Source organism: Monomorium pharaonis, chromosome 5 (assembly GCF_013373865.1).
Source record: "Monomorium pharaonis isolate MP-MQ-018 chromosome 5, ASM1337386v2, whole genome shotgun sequence".
In the NCBI taxonomy this organism is placed as follows: domain Eukaryota; kingdom Metazoa; phylum Arthropoda; class Insecta; order Hymenoptera; family Formicidae; genus Monomorium; species Monomorium pharaonis.
Window position 1 is genome coordinate 16,312,942 of NC_050471.1, and position 18,582 is coordinate 16,331,523.

The window sequence follows — 18,582 nt, forward strand, 5'->3', positions numbered from 1 at the left end:
TACAATTTCTAGTGTTTATTTTTTAATGTTTATCTTTTTTTATAAATATATTTTTTTGTTTTTAGTACAAAATGTGCGAACTGTGATTTAAATTTATTTTTGGTAATTATGCAGAATAAGGGCGACCTCACCGACTTCAATGACCTTGATTTATGTTATTAGGGTCGTTATTCTGAACAACTTTTTTCTATATATGTTGCTGCCGCTCGGCAATAGTTTTCGAGTTATACACAAAAATTTATTAACAAAAAAAGTTTAATAAATACGATACGACATTTCTTCACTGTGGTCGCACGCACATATACACACACACACGGAAGGAGGGCTTTCGACTTCCTTCCCGCACTCACCCCGTCGGGATGCTCTAGATAAAAATGTGCAAAAATACTGTATGTATGTTTGTAAGGAATAACTGTGTGGATATTTAGCAGAATTTCTATTTCGACGTCGCGTTGTTATAATTTTCATGAATTGTATTGATGCTTTTTTTGATAACTATGTATACATTCTCTGAGGAATAAAAATGATAAAAATTATATTCTTTTATTATTGTAAATGTTTTAATTTTGTTTTGTGTGGAAAGTCATGAAACTTATGTGGCATAGAGAACGCGTGGGTGAGGGAGGGGCTTCGTTTTATAAATACGATATATGATATCAGTGTTTTATGTAAAATAAACGGCGTCCACGCTTATACAGTACCACATGGGTTTGTGACTTTCCACGCTGTTCGTGTCCAATGTTTTCACATTAACCAAATAGCGACATAAAATTGGTGGGTTAGAGTTAGGATAAATTACGAGGAGAAGGTGTAGGGAGAGGGGCAGAGCCCACGCGTTCTCTATATCACATAAGTTTTATGACTTTCTACACAAAATAAAACTAAAACATTTTCAAACGTTTTTTACCCCTTTTTTACACCTCCCCCTACTTACAGAGCAAAGCAGAAAAACAAAGCTTCTCCTCCTGCAGCTTGTCCACACGTTTTTTGCACCCTACTCTCCCCTCTGTCTCAAAACTAATGAAATTGAAGCAAGAAATTAAAGAAAAATTTTTGTGTATAAATCGGAAACTAAGGCCGAGCGGTAGTAACATGTATAGGGAAAAATTGTTCAGAATAATAACCTTGACAACATATATCAAGGTCATTGAAATCGGTGAGGTCCGAAATTTGATCCTTTTAGTCTAATTTGACTGGGCTATACGAAAATAGTATATCACTCAATTTTGCTGAAGAAGTTGCAATTAATGCTCGTTTGTGTTTATCAGGTAAAATATGTCTTTTAATGTCATTTTTATCTCCTGATCCAATTGAGAAATCGCTATTATAAATATCACAGTGGACATTGTTTTCAAGTTTGCCCTTTTTATAAAAACAAATTTGTTTTTTAATTCATTTGTAAATGTATAAAGTCATTTCTTTGACATATAGTTATTTGAAAACACATTTTTTTAGAACTTATTCAAATTAAAATCTATTTACTCTAATATTAAATTCTATTCTAATTAATATAAAGAATTAATACATACTTTTTATTGTATGCACTAAATTTAATAATAATATATAAATAAAATAATTTTAGGTTAGTCTAAAAGTCTTAAAACTTATGTTAGAGTTAGAAAGATTAAATCCCCAAACTCATACAGAACAAGTTAACAACAAGAGCATCATCTGGCAATCTATCACGCACAGCATGAAATAGCAAATAATACTGATACCGTATAAAATATTAGCGCCATCTAAGGGAACTTGTGTCACTGAACATGTAAATGCTCAAAATGGTAAAAATGTATAAAAGAGTTTAAAAATCCGGGAGAATTCGGTCTTTTCCGGGACAGTCTGAATGCGAGATAAACAGCTACAATCCGGGACTGTCCCGCACAATTCGGGACGTCTGGTCACCTTATTCAAGATATAATAATATCGTGAATGTAAACGTAAACAGTAATGTCACGTTATCGATAAGAGGCGTTTTTATGTAAAATTATACATCTAGCTAGCAAAATGACGCAAACTTGGCGCAAAGTTTTTAGCAAAACTCGAGCAAACCTTCGCAGCAAAATTGCGACAAGATGTGTCCGCAAAAAGCTTAGCTTTTATTGGCAAAGCTTGTCATAAATAGTATGACGCATATGTTATGCAAATAACAGAGTAAAACTTGCTAGTAAAGCATAATAGCAAGAACAAGGCAAACCTTACTGTACATAGCATGATAGCAAATTTGCGGCAAGAACAAAGCAAATCTTGTCGAAATAAGATCAATAAAAATGAAATATTGGACTGATCAGTCCAATTATAATATATGTGAATGGTAATTGTGTTGGTTGGTTTTCTATTCTCCCTTTTATTTACCCAATAGATGAATTTTCATGAGAAATGTACCATCTTGGGGTAGATAGTGAAGTCACCCAAAAATGAAGTCCTTGTTAAAACCCGATAATGCAACTGTGTTATTTGCATAAAATATGCATCATACTATTTGCAACAAGCCTTGCTAGCAAAAACTAAGCTATTTGCGGACACACCTTGTGATCGCAATTTTGTTGAAAAGTGTGCTCGGCAAGTTTTATTTTGTTCTTGCTACTAATTTACTATTCCGCTTAGCAAGATTTTTTCTGTTCTTGTCATAAATTTAGTGTCATATCGTGTGGTAAGGTTTGTTGTTATTTACGTAAATTTTGCATTTTATCATGCCGAGCAAACTTTGCGATTTTTCTACGTAATATTTATGTACAAGTCTTTCTCTATTATTTATAGCATTATGTGATGAAAACTTTTGTCATAAATTTGCTCGAAACTTTTAAAAGACAAAGCAAAAGACAATTACTTGTCATAAAATTGTTGTTAAAATTGAAATAATCTTTGCTAAAGCTTTCATGATATGTGATTTTAGCAGGCCTGGCTATCTGGACATATTTCAGCGCTCTTATTAATAGAACATGATTTACTCTAATTGCAAATAAATTAAAATGCATAATAGTTTTATTTTATGAAGAACATTGTATTAAAAAAAACTATTATTTATTTGTCTTCAAACAGCGTATTTCCTGATTGGGTGCCTTTGTGCGGGATTATTGTATATTCTTACACCATGATCGCGACAGAGAATGGAATCTCGGTCATATGATTGGAATAACGATTGAGTTTATGCTGCGACAACATCACATCTATCTATCCACGTCTTATGCGCAGCGATGCCAGGCGGGTTGCATTTTCTCGCACATGCGCGGCAAAAACTGGTGATTACCAGTGATGTATCACTTGTATCAGTAATGGGCGCAAAGGACCTATCCAAACTTGTTGGCTTATTTATATTTATGCATATTAAATTCTAGTGGTAAAAAGACTATTAAACACAGAATTAGAATTTTCAAAGCTTTATGGCTAGATAAAAGTTGTTTTAAAGAATGATTGACTTGGCATCCTTCAAGAAATAAAGCACTTTGCATGGCTTGCAATATAGCAGTTAATTGTTGTAAATTTGATTTAATGAGATATTTACAGAGGATCGAACATATTTAAAAAGTAAAGCCATTACATTTTCTAAACGAATTAATCTTTTAAGAAATTTCTTACGGGCAATCAGTAACACACCTTTTTGCCTATGAAGATACGCCAGTGAAGCCGTGTTCACCGCGCATGTGCGAAAAAAGGCAGCCCACCTGGTATCGCTGCTTCTGCGTCTATCTGGAAAATTTTGTAATTAATAACTCTTTTATACAAATTAACTGTAATAAGTTTCTTAGTGACATATTGTTCAGTGGAATGAATTTAACATGTACTTTGTAAATATACATTGTAAACACATATATAAAAAGGTTGATGAAACTTGAACAAAGATAGAAAAAGAAAGTAATAACTTATTTTGTACAATAAAATATTTTATGTAAAAAAAATGTTATAAAACTGAAACACAATTGAAAATTTTGCGAAAAAAGTGTAGCAGAGAATAATTATTTGTTGTATGCATCATGTATGAAATATTTTTAATTAATTAAAGTAATCAAATACACTTATTCTAAACTGTTAGAAAAGGAAAAGACTTGATCTTTTTCTTACAAATTTATCTTTTTTGCCTTTTATATTATAATATTATTATATCAGAGATCTATTAACCCTCTACACCTTATTTTTCTTTCGATTTCTACACACAGGGGTTAGGCTAACCTCAAAATTTCGTTGACTTACCCAGGTAGCAAGCTCATTTTGACGTCCCAAAATGGTCATTTACTGACTATTCTTGACGTCACGAAATGACGCCCTTATGACGTTAAAATGACGGTCGAATGTCACAAATTCCTGACGTCATGAAATGTACCGTATTTTGACGTCATAGAATGACGTGAACAATATGTTGTCAAAAAGATCTCTAAAAGATATCCTGTTTCTGAAAATGATAACATAAAGAGACTTCTAAAAGATAACATATAATGTCAGAATGTTAACCAATGCGTCGTTTTTTGAGAACAGAAAGATATCATGAAACTAATATCTTGTAACCGTGAATTTTTGATTATGATGTGCTACGGATAGCCGCGGGTAATTCAGGGTTCGGGCGGCGGGCTGGTTGAATGAATAACGGAGGCAAGCGGTATATATTTACAACTATGATTTATTCTAATATATGCCTATCTAATATATACAGGTTCCCTGCTCTAATAACTTACAACTAAGATCTCGCTATGCGAGTCGCGGGCGATTGGTTATGGCGACGTGTGTCGCGTAACGCATGTGCGCGTTGGGTATTCGGTGCCGGATTGTCTGCGGCGGGCGTACGGCCCGTGTATCGGTCGGTGCGTCGATCGGCGGTAGCGGCCGGTCTTACAGACTACAATGCTCGTGGCGGTGTAATCGCGGCGGTGTAATGTGTGGCGGCGTTCGTGTCGGTCGCGGCGGTAGTCGGATTGGCTGCGGTGTTACGGTCGCGGCTGCGCGGTACGGTGCGGCGTTCGCATTCGCCGAGTCGGCCGGTGCGGCGTTATGACTGGTCGCGGCGGTGCGCGACTGCGCGGTGCGGCGCGGAGCTCGGCTCGACAGCCACGGTGATCAGCTGTTCGACGATCAGCTGTTATTATCGTCGAGGATCATCCCGCGTGGATGGTCCTCCGCGTCGGCGGTTTCCCCTCAGTACGGGGTCCCCGTGTGCGGTCGGGATCGGTAGCTCAATACGCGTACCGGGATCCGGGTGTCGAGCGGGGCGGTGTTTTGCCACTCACAGCGTGGCGCGAGGAAGCGCTCAGTGCGCGCTAGTTAGGAAGCCGGTTTGAGGTTAAGTTTGGCATTCAGTGCGTGCTTTGGATACTCAGCTCAATTCACTGAGAGGATCGGTCGGCTCAGTACGCTAGACCGGGGAGATCTGTCTTCTTATCACCAGCGGAGGGCTTTTATAGCCCCCGTTTGGTGACAAGAGGAGCGGAGATGTGCGGGGAGACCGAGATAAGCGGAGGGGACTACACGAGGTAGGAGGGTAACGGCCTCGTATCTATATGCCTTAACGCGGCGGAGGAACGGCTCGTTACAATCTAAAAGATTTCTTAAATCGGATATCTTTAAACTGCAACTAGAGATAAAAAAATAAAATAAAAATTTCATTTTTTTTTATTATTCTTATCAACAGTACATACTAAATTTGAAACAAATTTTTTTATTAATTAATTAAATTTAAATTGTATTATTTTATTTTACTCTTACTTGCCGCTGGTAAAAGTTTTGAACCCGGGACCTTAAGATTACAAACCTTGTACTCTATCTGCTCCAGTTTGAATCATCGATATGGGTACTTGTTATTGTCTACATATACCTATATGTTATAAACTGTTGCAATTATATTATTTTTTATAAAAGCAATTAAATTTTGCAAAACATTAAAAATTAATAGCATTAACTTATTTACTTATTAATTTCATTATTAAATTTAACTTTTTCCATAACCTTTATAATTTGATGGAAATTGCGATCTATTTAGCACTAAGACTTTGAAGCGTTCAAATGGTTATTTTGATCATTTTGAAATTATTTCCAAGATATCTAAATGTTTTCTTAAAAAAGTTCTCTTAAAATTGAATATAATATGCTTATATAATATGCTTATGCCTTACGCCTTAAATCTCATTGTATAGACACCGCTTTAGACCGTGTCTAAAATACGTCTTAATAACGTCTTTATGTCCCGATTTTGGATGCGTGCTGTCTGGGAAAATAATCGTCAGATCATGACTGAAATATGACTTCGAAATGACGTCATCATGACGTCAATTTTAGGTCATGTAAAAAAATGGTCATTTTGACGACATATGACCAGATATGACCATTTTGGGACGTCAAAATGACGTGGGCTTGCTACCTGGATATATCTCCAAATGTATTTAATCAATTTTAACTTCTTTTTTTTAATCGAAAGGAAAAAATCTCAGAATTATGATGGTCTTGGCTGAAAAGTCGAAAATATTAAAAGAAAAGAGATTTTTTGAAAAGAATGGAAAAGGAACGAAAAATTTTTGTAAAAATTTGCCTTTTTTTCAAACGCCCGTATTTATTAGAAAAAAATATATAAAGTAATTAAAATGGTGATCAATGGAAAAGGGAAGAGTTGTACTTTAAGAATCTATCGTCAGTTTTTTTATTCTGTTCAAAAAATATATTTATTTCGTAATGTGAATTTAATTAAAAATAAATGCAGTTCAAACACAATAATTAAAGAAAATAGTAATATTTATTTAAAAAACATAATTATTAATACACAAAAACATAATTATTAATACAAAAAAAAAATTATTACAAAAGATTTTATTTGTTATAGAAAAAATTTTTAATTTGTAATGTTACAATTGCAGCATATTTTCACAAAATGATCGCGACATTAGTAATATATGTAAGTACTGTATGCGTAAATGATACGTAATGAACAAAAAAAAAAACTTTTACTTACTCTTCAAATTTGGAACTTTTCCATTTTTTGTTACGTTCCCTACGATTACAGTTACACACGAGGTAACTGTAATCCCAACACACACTTTCGATGCTCCTAGTTCTGTTGTTTTCAGAACATTGACAACGCCCAAAGAGGAATAAGTAGAGCACAGTTCAAACTTCCCTCCCCTTCAGGCCCAACGTCTCCTTGCTAAATATTTTTAAGTAGCGAGCATTTCAAAATTGACTGGGGTTACCGTAACCCTATGTATAGGAAGAGGGTTAATAGTAAACAAAGATTCCTAAATTAAATTGCAATCCACCAATAGATCGCAAAAAACTTTCCAGCACTGGTAGAAATTAGACTTTAATTGCAGAAATTAACTGTAATTATTAAATCTTTTGCTTATGAAAAATAATTCCGATTAATATCGTCAAAATTGTCATCAATATATATAGAAATAGAAAATTCTTTGTATCTTTATATTTTATATATATATATATATAAATACCCAGATAGCCAAGCCTGCAGGAACAGATTTTGAGCAGAGCATGCTATTAATTTTTGACGACAGAATGGCAACAAATTTTATACAGAGTCTGTAATATCCAACGATGTCGGCAAACTGCTGTCAGAAATTAAGCAGAGCTTGCTAACATAATCTGACAACAGATTGGCAGCAGAAATCGAGCAAAATCTGCTGATATAACTGACAGCAGATTGGCAGGAGAAATCGAGCAAAGCCTGTTGACATAACCTGTAGGCAGATCGGCAGCAGAAATCGAACAGTATGTCCGTTATATAATCTGGTATATAATCCGTTGTATAATCTTAATTGCCATTTAAATGCCAATTTAAAACTTGCATTAATATGTTTCTATAGAAAAAAACGTAAGAAAAACGGTTGCGGCAGTAGAAATTATTGAGAAATTAAATTATATCATTGTCTAATACTTTTGGTCAATCCTGTATACATACATATATTTCTAATAAATTAGGGATCGTAAAAAAATAAAATTATTATTAATTGTCAATACATTTTTAATAACAGTTTAATTGTTCTCTCGCCGATATATATATACATTGTATTGAAAGATTAGGTACTTTATTGTATTGGGCTACCGCGCGATAACGGTAAATTTGAAATAACAGAAATGATGCCTAAACTCTTATTAAAAATGTATTGACAATTATAATAATTTTATTTCCTTACGATCCTTAATTATATAGAAATATATGTATGTATACAGACTTGGCCAAAAGTATTAGGCAGCTATATTTTTTTAATTTATCTGAAGTTCTTTTATCTATATTATTTCCTATTGGTTACTTGTATTATACATAAGTTTAAAGTATATGTATAATACCGGCAACCAATAGAAAATAATACAGATAAAAGAATTTCAGATAAATTAAAAAAGCCTAGACAATACGCTTGTCAGAAAACTTTAAGAGAACTTTTTAAAGAAAACATTTAGATATCTTGGAAATGATGTCAAAATGGTAACATTTATCAGAGATATCTAAGAGAGATCTTTGAGATATCTTATTGAAGAGTTTCATTTAAGTTTCTTAAAAATGTTATCCTTATGACATCAGCTAAATGATATCAGCTTAATGTCTCATAAAAGATATCACACAATGCTGTTCGATTTTTGAGCCGTCCATGCGCGTCGTAGCAGAAATCAGACAACATTATAATATCCTGAATGAGAAATCCATTTGATATTAAAAAAAATTATCATAAAGATAATGTTTTCAAAAATTACGGTTTGTCTACAATTACTGCGCACAAAAAAATGCACAAAATCTAAATTCATCATGTACTGAACAAAAACAGGATAATAGATGTACTATTCAATTTTTCTTAGAATATATGATCTATATAGTTAACCATCTAATTAACCATTTGAACGCTTCAAAGTATTAATGCTAAATAGATCGCAATTTTCATAAAATTATTATGGAAAAAGATAAATTTAACAATGAAATTAATAAGTAAATAAATTAATGCTATTTATTTTTAATGTTTTGCAAAATTTAATTGCTTTTATAAAAAATAATATAATTGTGTCAGTTTATAACATATTGGTATATGTAGACAATAACAAGTACTCATACCGATGAGTCAAATTGGCGTAGCAGATAGAGTACAAGGTTCGTCATCCTAAGGTCCCGGGTTCAAAACCTACCAGCGGCAAGTAAGAATAAAATAAAACAATATAATTTAAATTTAATTAATTAATAAAAATTTGTCCTAAATTTAGTATGTACTGTTAATAAAAATAATTTAAAAAAAATAAAATTTTTATTTTATTTTTTTATCTTTAGTTGCACTTTAAAGATATCCGATTTAAGAAATCTTTTAGATCTGCTTGATTTCTGCTGTTAATCTGCTGTCAGGTTATGTCAGCAGACCCTGCTCGGTTTCTGCTACCAATTTGCTGGCATAGCATGTTAGCAGGCTCTGTTTGATTTCTGCTGCCAATCTGTCGTCAGGATTATGTCAGCAAATCTTGCTCGGTTTCTGCAATCAATCTGTTGGCATGCCATGCCAGCAGGCTTTATTGACAAATCCTGAGCTTAATGCGGACACAGAATGCTATGGATCTGCAATGGGTATCTGATTGAATTTGCTGCCAATCTGCTCGCAATCTGCTAGCATTTTGCTATTAGGGTACATATATATATATATATTATGTATTAGAGAAACAAAGGAGAGCCTATAAGGGCCAAAAATAGTCTATATGGATAATTGGCTGAATTTATTTTATGAAATGATGAATATACATCATATTTTTACAGTTATTATCTTGAAAAATGCTTGCGCTTATTATAAAAATTGAAGATGTTTGAAGTGATTTCGCATATATGCATGCAATTGTTTCTGTAAGATTGATCTTATCTATGATTTTTGTAATTATTTGTTCTTAAAAGCGTTTGAAACAAAATCATGCAATATTGAATCTTAATCCCACACTATCAAATAACTCGGGATTCTACACAAAGAGTGTAATACACCCCAGCCTCTTTAAATGGTTATTATTTGTATATTATCAAACATTTTGACTCAAAACAATTTTTTAACATTCTTTAAACTTTTAAAAATAATGTCCAAAAGTTATTTTGAAGCAATTTAAATTTTAAAACAATGAAAAAAAATTAATGAAGCTAAGCAAAAGAACTAAGTCTAAACCTAAAGCCAAAAACCAGTGGGGTTTATTCTATCCCAGGTGTAGGATCAAGTTAATGAAAAAACTGAAGAAAATTAATTAAAAACTAACATTGGACTTTTTGTTTAGAAAACATCTGGATTTCGAGATCAACACAGTATCCGGGAAAATCAACTAAAATTCTCTTTTCTCAAATGATGTTTTTACCCCTTGTGGCTTTGTCTAACTCTTAGCGATCACTTTTTTATTGTTTCAAACTCGTTATCTTCCATTTATACTTTCTATACTTGTGCATTGGTTAAATCTTCCCCATCATAACTGGGATACTTCTGTTAGTCTCTAAATACAGATGCTGTCTAAAAGTACAATGTTCGATCTCTAATATTAACAATTAATGCATTTTAATTAACACAGAACCTTTAATAATATTATCTTTTATATAATGTAATTAAAATACAAAATGAACTTAAATAAGAGCTATACATTATTTATATAGAAATTCTAATTAGAACATTCTAAAGAACATCTATGCTACATACGCACATAGTGAAATATTTGGTTTTTAATTAATTTACTTGAGTTATCTATAATAAAAAAGACCGTGAAGAGAGGGCTTTTGCGTGGTAGGTACTTTCCTACTTCACACTACTACACTCATTAAGTAAAACCACGAGAACTAATGAAATGGCATGGTCCCCATCACAAAACGGGAAGATCAATTAAAAATATGATTACTTCAAATTCACACAAGTGCTGCAATCCTCCCTCTCCCTGTAACCACTCGGCAGGGAGGGCTTCAAAATCGAGTTTTACGCGATCTTAACCCCGCCGGACGTAACAAATGTATTTTTTTTTTGTTTCTTTTACTTAAAAAAAGATTTAATTTATAAATTAAAATAATAATTATGATTTTATAGAAAAGGAATAATTATATAATCTATTTTATGTATTATTTTAAATTAAATTTTTAATTGAATTATAAATTATATAATGTTGTAATGTTATTTTTTATTTTATTATTACCTAATATTTTTCCTTCTTATTTCTTCTCTATCATTTTTTCTCTCTGTCTTTCTGTCTTTTTGTTCCTTCTTTCTACAAAAGTCGTTGTTTCTTCTTATTATATTATATTTTAATGTTGTTCCCTATTTCTCTTACACTCTCTTTCCCTTACTTTTTCTCTTTTTTACATTCTTTCTGTTCCTTCTATCTATACAATTCGTTGTTTATATTATATTTTATTGTTCCCTATTTATTCTCTCTCCTTCTCCATCTACCTATCTATCTCTATTTATGTATCTATTTCCTTTACTTTTTAAAAAAATTAGAAACTTAAAAATTTATATGGGAAAAGATTAAAAAATTTAATAGATATATTTAAAAGAAACATATATAGGTACAGATACACAAACAGACAGTATTGTGCAATATTATTTTCTATTTTATAATTATCTAATAATTCTCCTTATTTTTTCTTTTGTAAACTCTCTTTCTCAATCTGTCCATTCTTTCTTTCAGAAAAATCAATGTTTCTTCTTTTAATTTCTTGACATCTGTAATCTTTCTCTTTTTCTATCTTTTAATCTATCTATCTACCAATATTATTTCTTTTTAATTTCTTTCTCTTTGAAAGATTTTAAACTTTTAAATATATTATTATATGATATATTTAATCTATTATTTTAATAAACAAATTGGTAAAACTTTTTGTCGCCAGTAAATTTTAAAAACAATGAAAATTGGTAAAACTTTTTGTCGACTAACTGGCCAAATTTATTAATTAATCAATTTTGGTTACATGACGCGACGTTTCGACCTTAGTTTTAGATCCTTTTCAAGTGTACGCAGGTTATCTTATCAGTGACATTATTTGAAATTACTTCAATTTATCTATCAATTTCAACAGCTAAAACAGACAGCGGATATGTTTTACACAAATTTTATAGAGAAAAAGAATGCAGCAAAAAACGCATACGAGAGTTAATTAACTTACAGTCGGAAGTTTCGTCAAATAATATAAAGTCAAATAAAATTAGTCAAAAGAGTCAAAAGATATATTATACATTGTGTGAGAGAACCACGATGACACGTCTGTATTTAAGCGTTGTTCTCATGTGACTGGCACGCAAATAAATAGAAAACAAAATCCATATCTGTAGACATTGTTACACTGACTTAATAATCCGATTATATATAATTCAAATTTTCTGTATCCTTTTGCAAGTTGATGGCATTCAGATTTCTCTTAATAAAAAACATTTCGGCAATCTCTCTTTTCTTCGTGTTTTCTTCCCGGTGTAAAATTCTTGGCTTAGCCCAATTAAAATCATGTTTATTAGCCGGTGTTTACTAACTATAGAGTGATTGCTTTCATAATATCGTTTCTTGATATCGTTGCGATGATCTTTAATACGACTCACACAGCACGGAGAGCTCCCGAAGAGCTCACAAAATTTTTCATAAGCTTCATTTAAGCTTCAAAAGAACTTGCACGGAGCTCTTCGGGAGCTCCTATGTCCGCTTTTGAGAGCTCCTTGAGAGCTTCATTTAAGCTCGCAGGGAGTTCAGAAATAATGTTTTAAGAACTCCCTGCGAACTTCAAAATAATTCGCGTAAAGCTTCTATATAAGCTTCCTGGTAGCTTCATCTAAGCTCTCAAGGAGTTCAAAAATCATGTTTTAAGAGCTCCCTGCGAACTTCATCTAAGCTCACAAGGAGTTCAGGAATTATGTTTTAAGAGCTCCCTGCGAGCTTCAAAATAATTATCGGGAAATTCCCATATAAGCTTCCCGCTCGTATGTCTACTAATTGCGAGCTCCCTGGAAGCAGCGATTATGGGTCACAACAGACCCGTATTCATCAACAGTCGTTCCTCATTTCTCAAGATTAATCTGTCTTCTGTAAAAGATAGCATGGCAACATGTACATTTAAGAGTATATTTAAGAGAAAAACCGATCTCAGGACCAAAAGAGTATTTATAGAGAATTTAAAGCAAAATGTTTGTATATTAAAATGTAAGATAAATTAATATTACTCTTTTTATCTAAAGTTCCGCTCCGTATAAGTTCAACAGTCTTCTTCTTTGCTCTTTGGATTGCCGTCCCTTCAGGGACAAAGTACCACGCTTTCAGTTCGACAGTCTTGAGTCTCGCAACAAACTTTTTTTTCTTCGATTTATGGCACCCGGAATCCTGTATTAAGATCCGATGCAGCTGGATGCAGCCAAGTTAGGGCCGAAGCACAAAACATGGCGTAATGATTAAGATAGTCGTAGTGCGACAAGCTTGTGCGTTGTCTACGTCTATGACTACGACTGAAGCTTGTTTTGTCCTAGGAGCTTGTTTTATCGAATTTTTTAAGCTTCTCGGGAGCTCAGCAACATGAACTCCCTGGGAGTTTGTTTTGTCAAATTTTGTTAGCTCTTTGGGAGCTCCACAAAATGAACTCTCTGGGAACTTGTTTTGTCGAATTTTATTAGCTTCCCGGAAGCTCAAAAATATGAACTTTCTGGGAGCTTGTTTTGTCGAATTTTGTTAGCTCCAACGAGAGCTCGGCAAAATGAACTCTCTGAGAGCTTATTTTGTCGAATTTTTTAAGCTCCTCGGGAGCTCAGCAACATTAACTTCCTGGGAGTTTGTTTTGTTGAGTTTTGTAAGTTCCTCGGGAACTCAACAAAATGAACTCCCTGGGAACTTTATTGAAGCTTTGTGCTGTGTGGGGAGTCTCTAAATATCGCTTTGTTTGTCCGATATAAGAAGCATTACAATTAGTACATTTGATGCTATAAACCACCCCACTCTTCTTTCGATAAAATTGATTTGGAAGAATAAATAAAGATTTTTTATTTTATAAACAAATCCACCTTATTTTATGATTATAGTAGTAAAATTCAATTCATAGATTGATATTAATACGTGTACTTTAATTTGGGAAAAAAATGTTTTAATCTATACAAGAAATACATATGAAATCTCATTAATGATGTGCATGAATGATTCTACATTATCGGCCTCGATCAAATTTCGAAGGCACTCCAGGATCCCCTTAAGTTGCTTGTTTAAGAGGATACTAGAGATGGGTCTGTTTTACGGATTAAACGCGATTATAATTTCAGTGAAAAATCTTTTTGTTGATTATACAGAATTAAAAGTCTTTCTCCAGAATTAAAATATAGCCAATAACGAAGTGCGGTGTACACAAGTTTATATGAGAAACGAACAAAAATTAGAAAATTACAGTTTTGTGATCGACTCCTGCGGTCGATTCGTGAAAACATTTGCTATGTATAAAAGTTTTAGACTTTGTACGTACAAAACAAGCATGCCTCGCACATTGCATTACAAGAAAGAACAATTCTGTACTTTTAGAAATGAGCCTAGATGCTTCAGTATAATAAATTTTTGTCTATGAAAATCTCGTATATATATATATATATGTGAGTACGGATTCAGAAGTTGATAAGTAGAATAATATGAAAAAATTTTTTTTGTTCTCGATATAAAATTCAATTCACAGATTGATTTTAATATGTCTACTTTCATTCTGGAAAAGATTTTCTAAATCTATAAAAAAAATATATACGAAATCTCATTAATGTGCACGAATGACTCTACATTATCGACCCCGATCAAGTTTGAGAGGCAGTCCAGCTCCCCTTAAGAGGATGCTAAACTGCTCGTCAAACTTGATCGAGGTCGATAATGTAATCATTTGGGCACGTTATTAACAAAATTTTGTATGTATTTCTTTTATAGATTTCGAAATCCTTTTCCAGAATTAATTGTGGAGAATTTTTAATTCTGTAAATGCAATAAAAAGTTGTACATTGGAACAAATTGTACAATTCTGACGATAAAACAGATAGGATCCTCTTAAACACCGAAAACTTTTTTTCTAAGGTTCCTAAGCTCATTCTAAAAGCACAGTATTGTTCTTTGCTGAAATGCCAAGTGCGCTCCATGCTTATTTTATACGTACAAAGTCTAAAACTTTTATACGCAACCAATGTTTTCACGAGTCGACTACAGAAGTCGATAACAAAACTATAATTTTCTAACTTTCTTTCGTTTTTTGTATGAAATTGATCACAGCGCACCGCGTCATTATCTGTATTTTAATTTTGGAGAAGGATTTTCCATTCCATGCAATCAATAAAAAGATTTCGGTGTCCGAAAATTAATGATAAAACAGAGCAGTTTAGTATCCCCTTAAAGAGCCTGATGGTTAATCCTTACAAAAATTGGGATTCGTAGATAAGTATAATGATGTCATCAAAATCAAGTCAAAATCAGTATTTTGAAAAAAGAAAATAAGGATTGTCAATCAAAAACGTTGAACTTGAAATGACCTAAGATCAAACATGTTATCAGTCTCACTTTACAAAACTGCAAAGCTTCTTATTTTTTTATATATTTTTTAATGAAGAAGTCAATTTTTTATTTGCAACGCACACATATTACGTAAATTCTGCATATAAATATGATAAAATATAAAAAATTGCATTTACAATTCGCTCTTTATATCAATAATTTGTTTGAGTGACAATAATCATAATAATAATAATTGGAAAATTTTTTATATTATAGCATTTTATCACTTATAAAAACATTACTATGTAGTAAACATTAACTAATAGTAACGTAGCATAAGTGTATTAAAACTCAACCATATATAACACATGACGTAATAGGTATAGTTTATTAAGTGTGAAAACAAATATATTAATTAATGCTTATATGTTATTAGATCTTATGTTATTTAGTTATACTATGTTTACTGACTTCTAATGCATGCAACATTTTTTCTCTTTTCTTCTTCCTCCCCCCCCCCCCCTCTCTCTCTCTCTCTCTCTCTCTTTCTCTCTCTCTCTCTCTCTCTCTCTCTCTCTCTCTCTCTCTTTCTCTCTGTCTTTCATTGCATGCTCTACTGTGATAAATAATTAATAGAAGAATAAAATATTAAATAAGAAAATCAAGAAATTAAAAAATTAAAAAATAATATAAATTATACGTCATATTAATATTTTACAAACGCTAACTAAGTACAAATAACAATACATTAGCTACCTACATAGAAACGAAACCTCCAATGGACGTTCACTGGACGTCTGTCATGGAAGTTTAAAACTTCCAGTGGACGTCCATTGGACATCCAATACAAAGCCATTGGAAATTCATAGTTCCGCATTGTGTACGTCCATTGGATCTCCATTGGACGTCGTCAAAGATGTCTACTGGACGTTGTGTGGATCTTTGATGGAGGCTTCATGAAGCCTCGATGGACATCTGACGAATGTTTCGTGGATCATTATGTTTAAAAAAAAGTATTCTTAACAAAATGCAAAAGTGCCTTTATTCAAGAATGTTTTATACTTAAAATAGCTAGTTGAGTATAAATATTTCTTGATTAAATGTATCATTATATTTCTTATAAATATTTTTGTAAACATATTGTTCTTAAATAAAAGTTTTTATTTTGTCCTTCTCATTTTTATCAATCTTTTTTATAGACTGATATAGTTTGCCAGTCTTGTGCTATATGTCGATGGCGAAATCTTACTTCCTTCTGCGCTCTTGACGAGCCCCTTTTATTCACCTAAAAAATGCATTTTATTCACAAGAAGCACACGTCACGTAGCGGTGGGTAGTGAAGGTTTTACAGAGCCTCGGTGGATGATTGACGGACGTTTTATGGATCATTAATAGAGGAGCCTCGATTCCACGAAACGTCTGTCAGTCGTCCATCGAGGCTCCGTGAAGCCTCTACTAATGTTCCATGAAACGTCCATTAATTGTCATCAAGGCTCCGTGAAGCCTCTACCAATGTTTTATGAAACATCCATCAGTCATCCATCGAGACTCCGTCAAACCTCTATTAATTATCCGCGTAACGTATAATGAATATCTTTTAAGATGTTTGATAGAAATTTATTATTATGGGTAGGATGAATCATCTATCTGACTGTCACCATGGAAGTAAATATCCCATAGAGCTATGGAAGTTTAGTGGATCTCTAATGGACGTCTATCTAACTTCCATCATGGAAGTAAACATTCAATGGAGCCATGGAAGTTTACTGGATCTCTAATGGACGTCCATCTGACTTCCATCATGGAAGGAAACATCCAATGAAGCCATGAAAGTTTACTGGATTTCTAATGAACGTCTATCTAATTTCCACCATGGAAAAGTGAACATCCAGTGGAGCCATGGAAGTTGACTGGATCTCCACTGGACGTCCATCTGTCTTTCATCATGAACATGGACATCCCATGGATCTATGGAGGTTTAGTGGACGTCCATTGGACGTCCACTGGATGCCAACTTCTATGTGGGTAAACTACTTAACTGCACGTACTTGTAGTTTTGAATTTGAGTTAAAAAAAAATGATTTTTTAGATGAAAAATAGTGTACTTTTTTCAATTATTACTACATGAACAATCATTCTTCCGTTATATTATACTCTAGTCTACTGTATAGCGTTATAATGCTAAGTTTATATCATAATTTTTATGTATTATTATACAATGACTATAAAATACTCTTATTTTCTAGTCATGCATTATTACAATTACAAAATAAACAAGCATCCATATATATGAGTGAAATTTAATGTTTTCAATTTTAATATATGTTTCATATAAACTGTTGTAAGTGTTCATGTATCCGATTTAATCCGATTTAAGTTAATAGAGTTTCTTTAACCTAAAATCACTATATTTACATAAAACAAAGTGTAATGTTTAATGCATATCTATTTTATAAGTTCGTATTAATATTAATATTGTAATAAAAAATAATTTATTATATTATAATGTATATTCTTGACTCTTCGATTTTCTTCTTATTTAGAGTTAAGTGTTCTAACGATTCATATATGAATATATCAACGTTTCATAAAAAAATGTCATGTAGTTTTAAAAAGAATCCCGATGCAAATTATTTTTTTCATTAAACTGGACATTACAGACGCGCGCTTTGTGCGCGTTATTATCCTTTTTATTTTTTACTTTCTAAAAGTAAATTACAATGACAACCTTTTAAACTACTTATCATTTTTCAACTCCACAATGGTAGCGATTTGTGAGTTAGCACATCAAGAAAAAGCACCATCGCGGAAAAGAGACAACTAATAGCCTTTCGTTCTCTCTCTCTCTCTCTCTCTCTCTCCCCTCCTCTCTACATAGTTTTAAAAATCTAAATTTTCAAATCTCTAACAATTGACATTTACTGTAACAACACGAGGTAAGCCAAATGAGGAAATCTATTAGTATCGCGGAAAAAAGGCTTTGTTACATGCATTTTTTTTAATTGGAAAATATTTTTGAATTGGTTTTACAGAATTCCAATTTTTTTTACATAGTTAAAGTAGGGACAAAATTAAAGAAGGCCAAAAACAATGTTTTTAACAATTTTTTTTAATTTTTAAAAATTGGTATTTTTAAAACAGTTTAAGTGTTAAAAAGTTTTTTCTGTTATTAATGAAAATTACGCTTTG

At 32.4% G+C, this 18,582-nt stretch overlaps 1 protein-coding gene and 1 long non-coding RNA gene across 6 annotated transcripts in view; one reads left to right on the top strand and one right to left on the bottom strand.

The window, feature by feature from the left end:
- Positions 1 to 17,989, top strand: part of LOC105839109 (serine/threonine-protein phosphatase 2A regulatory subunit B'' subunit alpha) — a 310,192-nt gene extending 292,203 nt beyond the window's left edge. For 4 of the 5 annotated variants that reach the window (XR_004963290.1, XR_004963292.1, XR_004963296.1 and 1 more), the window contains one exon: positions 17,027 to 17,989. The gene's annotated coding sequence lies outside the window, so the exon portion shown is untranslated. Of the gene's footprint in view, positions 1 to 3,039; positions 3,849 to 17,026 lie in introns of those variants that run through there. The other variant, XR_004963291.1, reaches the window with a different exon arrangement.
- LOC118645587 lies at positions 95 to 4,259 on the bottom strand. Its single transcript, XR_004963302.1, has 2 exons — positions 3,663 to 4,259; positions 95 to 3,181 (listed from the first exon to the last, which is right to left on the bottom strand). It is a non-coding gene; the product is annotated as an uncharacterized LOC118645587 (long non-coding RNA).
- Positions 17,990 to 18,582: the final 593 nt, after the last annotated feature.